This window comes from Apodemus sylvaticus, chromosome X (assembly GCF_947179515.1).
Source record: "Apodemus sylvaticus chromosome X, mApoSyl1.1, whole genome shotgun sequence".
Taxonomy (NCBI): domain Eukaryota; kingdom Metazoa; phylum Chordata; class Mammalia; order Rodentia; family Muridae; genus Apodemus; species Apodemus sylvaticus.
Window position 1 is genome coordinate 115,321,161 of NC_067495.1, and position 13,023 is coordinate 115,334,183.

Genomic DNA, 13,023 nt, shown 5'->3' on the forward strand with positions numbered 1-13,023 from the left:
ACACTGTTGTGTGTCATATATACTTTAGGCCTCCAGCAGCCATGTCAGTGATCCCTGATGCCTCATGGGACCACATTAGTATCACTGTCTCAAAATGCCAATCGAATCATTATTGATGCCTATTATCAATGCTTCTGTCAAATTTTTGTTAAGTATCCTGCACACTGTAATCATTTTGATATCATGAAACAAACTGCCATTAGAGAAGTTTCTTTACAATGTTGTACTTGCTCTCTGAAAATCTCTTGATATCTCTGGCAAAAGATCTCATGGTGTATTTCAGATTCCTACTTCCATAGGCAACCAGGTAGTGAGTGATTCCTACTAAAACTTGATGATACTGATTTAGAACAATTTGAAACAAATTGATGATATCAGTGATCCCATCTGTTAAGGTAAATTTATTGATGCCCCTCATCTGTGCTTCTACTGGTAACCATGTTGAGATCCACAGTCAGTGTCTTTGAGGAGGCTGTGAAATCTGTGAGGACTTAAATGGAATAGCATGTTGTTAAGTTCATTGTCAGTACTGGTGCCTAAGGACATAATGAAATAAGTGCTGTGTGCTGCTACTGGAGATATGTTTGGTGCCTTTGATCATATCTGCAACCTAAAGCTATGTAGAGGTTAGTTCTGTATGTTGCAAAATCAGGATGGAGTCCCAAAATCATGATGGAGTCCATCATTCCTATTGCTGATGAGAACCCTGGTGATGTCTATTATCTGTGTCTATATCATCTATGATATGATGTCTACGATATGCTTCTTCTAGAGAACATGCTGAATTCCGAGGTCCATACTGACACTTGAGGACATATAGAGGTAAATGTTCTTATGTGGCACTAGATATCAGATTGATGATGTGTTAGTGTCCCTGATGCATTCATGTAGCACCTGCTATCATCCATGAAATATACAATATCCTTACTGCCAGCAGAAGTGGAAGAGATGTCAATGATCCATCCTTTCACTGGAAAAGAGTTTTATGATCATAATTTCTTCTGCCCTCTGAATCAATGCTGATGTTACTAATATATACCTGGCAACAGACACCATGGTATTGTCAGAAATCATCGTTGACAATGGCAACCTTATTGGCAGCGATCCCAGCTGCCACTGGGAACCATGTTGAAGTTACTAGTGTAAGTGGACTGTAGAAACTTGGATAATGTGAATCATACATCCTGCCTCTAGTAGCCAAGTTAAAATCCATAGTCAGTGTTACTACTCCTGGAAATATTGTGAATATTAAGAATCCCCAAGACCATCAGAATCTAGAGTGAACTTCAGTCAATAATGCTGTCTTGGGTCATATTGAGTTACATGTTGTGACTTATGCTATGTTGAGTATATATATATATATATATATATATATATAATGTGGGGGTGGGGTGTGTGGGTGTGTTTGTGTTTGTGAGTGTGTGTCATACATGTCCATGTTACTTTAAGCATCTAGCAGACAATATGACAGTGATACCTGCTGACTCTTGTGCCCAAACTAATATGACTTTCATTAATTTCAAATGGAATCATGACTGATCTCTGTTATATATGCTTGTGCAGAAAAATCTCAGAAGTGTCTTGTTACTCATGAGCAATTTGATGTAATGATGCATCTGGCAAGTAAAAAAGAGGTTTCACTACATGAAACCCTCTGAAAGTATTTTGATGTCCCTTGTACTTCCTGGGAATGATATATCACAGATCCCTGCTGCCATAGACAAACTGATCTGGAGTCATTCCTACTCCCAGGTTGGACCAAATTGATGATATCTGTGTTCCCAACTAAGAAGGGAAATAAATTGACATTACGGATCCATGCTCTCACTGTCAACCATTTTGGCAGCCATAGTCTGTGTGGTCATTGAAAAGCTCCATGATATCTGTGATAAATCAGCCAAAATAATGTATTGTGAGGTCCATGGTAAGTGTTGCTGCCTAAGTTCATAATGAGGTAAGTGCTGTTTGCACTGGAGATGATTTTGATGCCTGGGATCCTAATTGCAACCTGAGGGTATGTTTATATCAGTGCTGTATGCTGTACCAGGCAATCATGGTGGACTCCATTGTTCCTATTCCTGATGGAGAACCTGGTGATGGCCATGATCTCTGTTACTGCTTGAGAATCTGGTGAATTACAAAGTCCATGGTGATGCTGGAGTCCATGTTGAGTTCAGTGTTCTGAGCTGACATAGTAGGTCAGATTGATGTCTGAGATTCTATCTTCTACAGGAAATTCTGTTGATGCTCCTAATGCATGCATTTCATGCCTGCTATCAACCATGTCATGTACCTCTAAACTGTTCTGTCAAGGATGAATCCTGTCACAAGAGAAGAGGTTTATAACCAAAAATTTCTGCCCCTTTAATCTATGCTAATGTCATTGATATATAAGTGGTAATAGACTCTATGATATCACCCAAGTTACATGCTGTCATTAGCCACCTTGTGGTTAGTGATCCTTGATACCACTGCAGACTATGTAAATGTCAACAATTCAAAGTGCCTGCAGAAACTCTGATGATCTCCATTATTCATGCTATCTCTAGTGGCCATGTTTAAACCCATAATCCATTATGTTTTGATAAGACTGTTAATTTCCAAGATCCCTGAGGCCATCAGAACATAAGGTGAAGTTTTAGATCATACTGTTCCCTCATATAATGTTGAGTATCGTATTCTTTGTTATATTGAGGTCACATAATGACAACAGATACACTTGTTTGTCCATAATACTTCAGGCCTCCAGCATCCTGAAACATGATGTATTCCATTGTTTCTGTTGCTGTAGGATACCCTGGTCATGGCTATGATCTGTGCTGCTGCTCGAGGTCATGCTGAATTTTAAGGTCCATACTGACACTGGACATAATATTGAAGTATGTTTTATGAGTTGACACTGGAGATCACATTGATATCTGAGCTCCTACCTGCCACAAGAAACTCTGTTGATGTCCCAGATAATTTCAGTGATCCCTGCCTCCTTATGTGGCAACATAAATATGAGTGTCTCCTACTGTCAGTGGAATCTATACTGATATCGGTTATCCATTTTTCAGTTCAATGAGAACTTGTCATTAATGAGAAGTCTGTAGTCATATGCAACAATTTTTTATGTCAAGGATACATCCTGATACTAGAGAAGAGGTTTCTGTACATGGTCATTTCTGCCCTCTTAAGTATCATGATGTCCCTGATACTTCATGCCAACAAGCAAGATGGTATATCCTAAATCCAAGCTACCACAGGTAACCAGGTCCTGAATGATCTCTACTGACACTTTGGACCAGTTAATGACATCAGAGACATCAAATATTAAATGTATCAGCATCGCTTATCTCCTAGTGCAACTGTTAACCATGTTGTGATTGCTAGATAGTGTTGTCTTTGAAGAGTTCTGTGCAGTCTGTGATACTTTAGCCAGCAGAGTCTATTGTAAAGTCCATGGTCAGTACTGCTGCCTAAGGTCATAATGAGGTAAGTGTTGTGTGCTGCTAATGTAGACACTTTTGAAGCCTGTGATCGTTCCTGAAGCCTGAAGCTGTTTATATGAGTGCTTTATGGCTTGACCAGTTATCATGATGGATACCACTTTCTATTGCTGTAGGAGACCCTGGTCATGGCTATGATCTGTGCTGCAGCTCGAGGACATGCTGAATTTTAAGATTCATATTGACACTGGATATCATACTGAGGTACGTTTTCTGAGGTGAAAATGGAGATCACATTGATATCTGATATTCTACCTGACACAGGAAACTCTATTGATGTCCCAGGTTCATGTATGTAGCCCCTGCTGTGAACCATAAGTTCATTAATATGAATCATGGGAAGAGACACCATTTTATGTTTAAACTCTTTATGCCACAAGTAGCAATGTTATCAGTGAATGTTCCTCCCACTTGGAACCAAAAAATATGAGTGATTCCAACTGTCATTGGAATCTATACTGATTCAGTGATGCATGATTCTGTCACATGTGAGAATGTTCTTTATGAGAAGTATACTCATAGATGGAATAATTTTGAAGTCAAAGATCCATCTTGACACTATAGATGTGATTTCTGTTCATGGTCTTCCCTGCCCTCTGAAACAGTCATGATGTTCTAATACTTTCTGGCAATAGACACCACAGTATATCCAAGATCCATGATGCTACAGACAACCAGAATTTTAGTGATCCCTACTGACACTTTGGGCCAATTGTGATATCAATTGTTGTATTTGCTAAGATAAATATATTCATTTTACTCATCCATTGTACCATTTGTAACCACTTTGAGATCCATTGTCAGTGTTGTTTCTGAAGAACCTGGAGATGTCTACGATCACTGTGGCCAGAGGTGTCAAATGTGAAGTCCATGGTCAGAACTGCTGCCCAAGATCACAATAAGGTAAGTGGTGTGAGCTGCTATTGGAAACTAGCTTCAAGCCTCTGATATGACCTGCAGCCTGACACCATGTTGATATCAGTGTTGTATGCTGAAATAAGGAAACATAATGGTATCTATAGTTTCTCTTTCCTAGGAAGACCCTGTTGACTGTGATGATCTGTGTTGCTTGCTGCATGACAACAGGCTGAATTCCAAACTTCATACTGATGTGCAAGGTTATATATTGAGGTAAGTGTTCTGAGCTAGCACTGGGGATAAGATTGATGTCTAAGAGCCTACCTGTCACTGGAAGCTGTGCTGGTATCTCTTATACATGCATGTATTTTCTTTTTGTAGACATTGTTGTGGGTACTATCCTTGCTGCTGCTAGAGGAGACTTGATGTAATTGATCCCTGCTGCCACTGGAGAAGAAATTTATGTCCATAATTACTTCTTCCCTCTGAATGTCAGTAAAACACTTGTCAACAGACACACTACTATATCTTGTGTTCTTCTTGTCAATAGCAAACATATTAGAGATTTGTGCTGCCACTTTGAATCAGTAGGATATCAGTGATCCCAACAGCCTACACAAATGTAGTGATGGTAGTCATTCATATTGCTACATGTAACTCTGTTGATATCTATAGAGAATGCTGCATCTGAATATCTTACTGATGTCTGTTATCCCTACTGCTAGAAGAGTCTGTCTTGAAGTTCGTGGTCAATATTGCTGCCTGAATCATGTTGACTTAAGGGAGATGAATTTCATGTCTGTGACCTGACTTGTAACCTGAAGCAGTGTTGATGGCAATGCTGACATCAGTAATCATGATGGTGATTATTGTTCCTCTTAAGATACTATAGGGCACAGGAATATATGAGATGTCAGTGATTCATACATGTACCCACTGCAGTCAGAAGCTATGTTGATGTCTATAATCAATGCTGACACTAGCAACTATAATGAAACACATAGTCTGTGTTGCTTCTGAAGAGATTGTTAATGTCAAGGAACTCTGTGGTTTCCAGAGTCTAGGGTGAAGTTCATCATCAGTACTACTAAGGTTATGTTGAGTTAACATTTCTATGATATATTTATGTCAGTGATACATTGTGGCAATAGACACTATTGTATGTCTATGAGCCTCGATGCCACAAGCAGCCATAATGTCAGTGACACATGGGACCACATTAATCTGAGTGATGATTCTACCTGCTACAAGAATCTATAGTGATGCGAGTGATCATTTTTCTGTCATCTGAGACCATGATGATATGAAATATGTGCTGCCTGATATACCTTTCTTGATGTTGAAGATTGATCCTGCCATTAGAGAAGATGTTTCTTTCCATGGTTTGACCTGTCCTCTGAAACTGCATCAGTATCTCTGACACCTCCTAGAAGCAAAAACCATGGTATATAGCAGATCACTAATATCTCTGGCACAGCAGCAATCATGATGGTGTCCATTATTCCTATTTAGACCCTACCAGCCACAGGAAACTATGGCACAGTCCCCGATGTATGAATGTAGCCCCTCTGTAGACCATGTCATGTATAAGATCCTAACTGCCACCAGAATAGCTATTGATATAAATTATCCAAGCTTACAGATTCCTACCAGCTGTAACTATTTTGATGTCAAGGATTCAACCTGCAACTAGATAAGAGGTTTCAGTCTGTTATCTGGGCTTCTAGTGAAACTATGATGTCAATGATAACTCCATGGTAACAAACATTATGGTATATCCCTGATCCATGATGCCACAGGATACAGGATATTACTTATCCATGATCCCACTTTGGACCAGAATGATATCATTGATCTCCCCTACAAGTGGAAGCATAAATGTTGATGTCAGTGCTTACTGTTGTCCCCAGCAAACAAGATGTTGTCCTGTATTGCTCTTGAGATTCTGCCTCCCATAGGAAACTATGGTCTTGTCCCTGATGCATGCATATAGCCCATACTATAAACAGTATCATGCATAATATTGTGTATACTGCCACAAGAAAAAATATTTATGTTAGCGATCCATCCTGGGACTCAAGACGAGATTTATGCCTTTAACCTCTTTCACTATGGGTATGTAGTGATTTAACATCTAATAGACACAATGGTATAGACAAAGACCCATGCTGTTGCAGGCAAACTTGTTGTCAGTATTCTCTGCTGACACTGGAAACCATACTAATATCACCAATCCAATCTGTCCTCAAAAATTATATTGATCTCCACCAACTGTGCTGCCAACAGTACCCATGTTGATACAGATAGTATTTGTTGTTGCTGAAGAGATTTTTAATATCAAGGAGCCATGTGGCCACCAGAGTCTATTCGGAAGTTTCTGGTCAATATTGTTGTTTGAGGCCATGTCTTGAAGTATTCTGAGGTACATTATATTGAGGTTATTGATATAATGTCGGAAAAGACACCATTGTATGTCCACAATCCTTGATGCCAGGAGTAGCCAGGATGTCAGTGTTGTCTGCTGCCACTTGAAATCACATTACCATGAGTTACTCTGATTACAACCGATATCTATGCTGATGTCAGAGATCCACATTCCTGCCATCTGACACCAAGTTAGGTATGTGATGTGTGCTGCAGGCTCTATCCAATTTGATGTCAAAGGTCTATCCTGTCACTAGAGTAGACATTTCTCTTTATGCTCTTATATATCCTCTGAAATTGTGTATATGTCAATGATACCTCCTGGCAACTAACAACTCGGATTGTCTCAGCTGATGGCTACCACTAGCCACAAGTATATTAGGGATTCCTGCTTTCACTTTGGAACATATTGATTATATCATCCATCTCATTTGCAAAGTCAAATATCTTGATGTCACTTAATCCTGTGGTAATCATGTTGGTATCTCTAGTCAGTGTTTACTCTCAACAGCATGGTAATGTCTGTGACCCAATTGCTAGAAAAGTGTATCTTGAAGTTCATAAACAATTCTGCTGCCTATTTCAGGTTAAGTGTTCTGAGTGCCACCTGAGAGAAGTTTTTTTGATCCTACTTGCAACTGGAAGCTATAATATCAATACTGTCTGCTTTCATAAGAAAACAAGATGATTATTGAGAGCCCACAGCCACAAGCAACTGTGGTGTTTTCTCTGATGCATGCCTACAGCTCCAATGTAGACCATATTAATTGATACTTTTTGTTAACAGATTCACTATTGAGTCAATGATCCATCCTTCCATTGGAGAGGAGGTTTGTGTGCATGATTTCTACTATCCTTTGACTCAAGGATGATATAACTATAATAGTTTGCAGTAAACACCCTGGAATCTATACTGATGTCAGACTTGCACTCTGCTACACATGTGCTGGAGTCAGGGGTGGGGGGGCAGGCTCAGCCTGTGTATGCTACTTGGTTGGTAGTTAAGTATCTGAGAGCCTCAATGGTCTAAGTTAGTTGATTGTGGTTGGTCTTCCTTTGGAGTTCTTATCCCCTTTGAGGTCCTCATTTCTTCCCCCAACTCTACCATAAGAGTCCCTAAGCTCCATTCAATATATGGCTGTGGGTGTCTATATCTGTCTGTCAGCTTCTGGCTAGAGCCTCCTAGAGAACAACATGCCATACTCTGTCTGCAAGCCTTACATAGTATCATTAATGCTGTCAGGAATTGGTTCTTGTCCATGGGATAGGTCTCTAGTTGAGGCAGTTATTACTTTGCCATTGCCTTAGTATCTGCTCTATCACTTATCCATGCCTTTCTCATAGACAGGATATATTTTAGGTCCAAAGTTTGTGGATGTGTTCTTGTGACTATAGGTTTACTGGGGTTCCTGCCTACTTACAAGAGAAGGCCTCTTCAGTTTCTATAAGCCCAATGTTGTGAGTCACAGTTAAGGTCACCCCCATTGCTTCTTGGGTGCCTCCCATATCACAGGTCTCAGTCACATCCTCAAGATGCCCCGCCCCCAAACTCTACACCTCTGCAAGTTTCAGATTTTCATTCATTCTCATGGCCATTTAGACATCTATCCTTCCACTTCCCACAGATGATTCTGAGCAGACCTATTCCCTTAATCAGTCTTTCTCTCACCATATACCTCTGCCCATCTGCATCCCATGACTTTTAAAAAAATTATCAATTACTTTTATACACTCCATATTTTATTCCTCACTGTTTCATACCCTGCTCACCCTCTGAATGTTCCACATCTCATACCACCTCCCCATGCCCTGACTCCACGTGGATGTTACTAAGCCCCACCTCACCTGACCTCTAATCTCTCTGGGACTTCCAGTCTCTTAAGGGTTAGTTTCATCTTCTCTGAATGAACACAGACATGGCAGTCCTCTATTATATGTGTGTTGGGGGTCTCATATCAGGTGTTGTATGCTGAGTTCTTGTTGGTACAGTGTTTGAGAGATCCCAGGAGTCCAGATAAATTTAGACTGCTGGTCCTCCTTCAGGGTTGCCCTCAGCTTTAATCAGCCTTCCCTAATTCATCAGCATGGGTCAGCTGCTTCTGTCCATTTGTTGTATGCAAATATCTGCATCTGACACTGTTAGCTACTTGTTGGGTCATCTGGAGTGCTGTCATGCTAGGTCCCTTTTTGTGAGTACTCAATAGCCTCAATAATAATGTCAGGCTTTGGTACTTCCCCTTGCACTGGACCCACATTGAGACTGTCACTGGACCTTCTTTTCCTCAATCTCCTCTCCATTTCCATCCCTGTAATTCTTTCAGTTTGAAACAATTATTGGTCGGAGTTATGACAGAGGGATGGCCCCTTCTCCCTCATTTGAAGACCTGTCTTCCTGCTGGAGGTAGGTTCACGCATCCTTGCTTGGGCCTTCTTCTTCCTGGGGTCTGTGGAGTATAGCTAGTTTATCCCTTTCCCCCTTATTAAGACTAATATCGACTTAATAAGTGACTATATGCCATCCATGCCCTTTTGGGTCTAAATTATCTCAGTCAGGATGATATTAGTTCCATCTATTTGCATGCAACAATCAGGATGTCTTTGTTTTTAACAGCTGTATAGTAATCCATTGTGTAGATGTGTAACATTTTTGTTTTCCATCCTTCAGTTGAGGGAAATCTAGGTTGTTTCCAGTTTCTGCCTATGATGAATAAAGCCATGAACATGTTTGGGGAAGTGTTCTTTTGGTACACGGAATATCATTTGGGTATATACCCAGGAGGGGTACAGCTGGATCTTGAAGTAGAACTATTCATGATTTTCTGAGAAACCACCAAATTGATTTCCAATGTTGTTACACAAATTTGCAATCCTGCCAGCAATGGAAGAACGTTCCCATCACTGCACATTCTTTCCAACATGTGTTATCACTTGAATTTTTGATGTAAGCAATTCTGACTGGTGTATGATATAATCTCAGAGTTGTTTTGATTTGCGTTTCTCTGATGACAAAGGACATTAAACATTTCTTTAAGTGCTGCTTGGCCATTTGAGATTCTTCTGCTGTGAATTCTCTATACCCCATTTTTCAACTGGTTTATTTGGTTTTTTGGAGGTTAACATCTTGAGTTCTTTGTAAATTTTGGATATTAGCACACTATCAGATGTGGGGTGAGTGAAGCCTTTTCCCCAAACTGGAGGTTGCTAATTTTTCCTATTGGTTAACTTAAAGAAGCTTTCCAGTGTGATGAAGTCCCATTTATCAATTTTTGATCTTAGAGCCGGAGCCATTGGGGTTCTGTTCAAGAAGTTGTTTCCTGTACAAATGTGTTGAACCTATTTTCTACTTTCTCTTCTATGATATTTAGTGTATCTGGTTTTATGTTGAGGACTTCAGTCCAATTGGACTTGATTTGTGTAGGATGATAGTTACAGATCTATTTGCATTCTTCTGCATGCAGACATGCAGTTAGACCTGCACTACTTGTTGAAGATGCCTCTTTTTCCTTGTATAGTTTTGCTTTCTTTGTCAAAAACCAAGTTTCCATAGGTTTGTGGTGTCATTTCAGGGTCCTCCATTCAATTAAAGGAACAAGCTTGTTCCTATAGCAATAACATGCATTTTTTAGTATTATTACTCTGTAATATAGTTTGAGGTCAGTGATGGTGATACATCTGGAAATTTTTTTATTGTTCAAGATTATTTTAGCTATCCTGGGTTTTTTGTTTATCTATATGAAGCTTAGAATTGTGCTTGCAATGTCTGTAAAGAATTGTGTTAGAATTTTGATGCAAATTGCATTGAATCTGTAAATTGCTTTTGGTCAGATGGCCATTTACAATATGTTAGTCTTATTGATCCATGAGGATGGGAGATTTTTTCCATCTTCTGATATGTTCCTTGGTTTATTTATGTTTTTATTGATATATTTTTAATTTACATTTCAAATGATTTCCCCTTTTCTGGGTCCCCACTCTCTGCAAGTCCCATAAGCCCTCTTCCCTCCCCCTGTTCCTCCATCTACCCCTTCCCGCTTCCCTGTTCTGGAATTCCCCTATACTCTTGCACTGAGTCTTTTCAGAACCAGGGGCCACTCCTCCATTCTTTTTGGACATCATTTAATATGTGGATTATGTCTTGGGTATTCAAAGTTTCTAGGACAATGTCCACTTATCAGTGAGTGCATACCATGATTGATCTTTTGAGACTGGGTTACCTCACTTAGTATGATGTTCTCCAGCTCCATCTATTTGTCTAAGAATTTCATGAATTCATTGTTTCTAATGGCTGAATAGTACTCCATTGTGTAAATATACTACATTTTTTTGTATCCATTCCTCCATTGAAGGACACCTGGGTTCTTTTCAGCTTCTGGCTACTACAAATAGAGCTGCTAAGAACATAGTGGAGCATGTGTCCTTATTGTATGCTGAAGACTCCTCTGAATATATGCCCAGGAGTGGTATAACAGGGTCCTCAGGAAGTGTCATGCCAAGTTTTCTGAGGAACTGCCAGACTGATTTCCAAAGTGGTTGAACCATCTTGCAATCCCACCAGCACTGGAGGAGTGTTCTTCTTTCTCCACATCCTCACCAACAGCTGCTGTCTCCTGAGTTTTTGACCTTAGCCATTCTGACTGGTGTGAGGTGAAATCTCGGGGTTGTTTTGATTTGCATTTCCCTAATGATTAATGATGTTGAACATTTCTTAAGGTGTTTCTCAGCTCTCCGAAGTTCTTCATGTGAAAATTTTTGTTTAGCTCTATACCCCATTTTTTAATGGGGTTATTTGTTTCTCTGGGTTCTACATTCTTGAGTTCTTTGTATATATTAGATATTAGCCTTCTGTCAGATTTAGGGTTGGTAAAGATCCTTTCCCAATCTGTTGGTTGACGTTTTGTCCTTTTGACAGTGTCCTTTGCCTTACAGAAACGTTGTAGTTTTATGAGGTCCCATTTGTCAATTCTTGATCTTAGAGCGTAAGCTATTGGTGTTCTATTTAGGAACTTTTCCCCTGTGCCCATGTCCTCGAGGGTCTTCCCCAGTTTCTTTTCGATTAGTTTCAGTGTGCCAGGTTTTATGTGGAGAGCCTTAATCCATTTGGAGTTGAGCTTCGTACAGGAGATAAGATTGGATCAATTTGCATTCTTCTGCATGATGACCTCTTAGAGCCTGAGCCATTGGTGTTCTGTTCAAGAAGTTGTTTCCTGTACCAATATGTTGAACCTATTTCCTACTTTCTCTTCTATGATATTTAGTGTATCTGGTTTTATATTGAGGTCTTCGGTCCAATTGGACTTGTTTTGTGTAGGATGATAGATGCAGATCTATTTGCATTCTTCTGCATGCAGACATTCAGTTAGACCAGCACTACTTGTTGAAGATGCCTCTTTTTCCTTGTATAGTTTTGCCTTCTTTGTCAAAAACTCAAGTTTGTGGGGCCATTTCAGGGTCCTCCATTCAATTTAATTGATCCATCAGTTTGTTCCTATAGCAATACCATGCAGTTTTTAGTATTATTGCTCCTTAGTATAGCTTGAGGTTAGTGATGGTGATTCATCTGGAAATACTCTTATTGTTCAGGATTATTTTAGCTATCCTGGGTTTTCTGTTTATCTATACGAAGCTTAGAATTGTGCTTGCAGAGTCGGTAAAGAATTATGTTAGAATTTTGATGGGGATTGCATTGAATCTGTAAATTGCTTTTGGTCAGATGGTCATTTACAATGTTACTCTTATTGATCCATGAGCATGGGAGAATTTTCCATCTCCTTATATGTTCCTTAGTTTATTTCTTCAGAGAGTTAAAGTTCTTCTCATATAGTTCTTTCACTTGCTTTGTTAGAGTTGCACAAAGACATTTTATATTGTTCATGTCTATTGTAATGTGTGCTATTTTCCTAATTTCTTTATTGTCCCACTTATCATTTATCAAAAGGAGGGCTATTGATTACTTTGGACTAAGTTAATATTCAGCTGCTTTGCCAGGGGTGTTTATTAGCTTGCCTATGTTTACTATAATATCACGTGCAAATAGTGATAGATACATTGACTTCTTTTCCATTTTGTATCCTTGTAAACTCCTTCAGTTGTCTTGTTGTTCTGGCTAGAACTTCATATACTATATTAAACACATATGAGAGAGTGGGGAGCCTTTCTTGTCCCTGATATAGTAGAACTGATTTTAGTTTCTCTATTTATTTTCATGTTGACCATTGGCTTATCATATATTGCATTAATTATGCTTAGGTAT

The 13,023-nt window shown here is 39.4% G+C and overlaps 1 pseudogene; it reads left to right on the top strand.

The window, feature by feature from the left end:
* The first annotated feature begins 3,650 nt into the window (after window positions 1-3,650).
* LOC127674650 (protein CDV3 homolog) overlaps window positions 3,651-13,023 on the top strand; it is a 59,480-nt pseudogene continuing 50,107 nt past the window's right edge.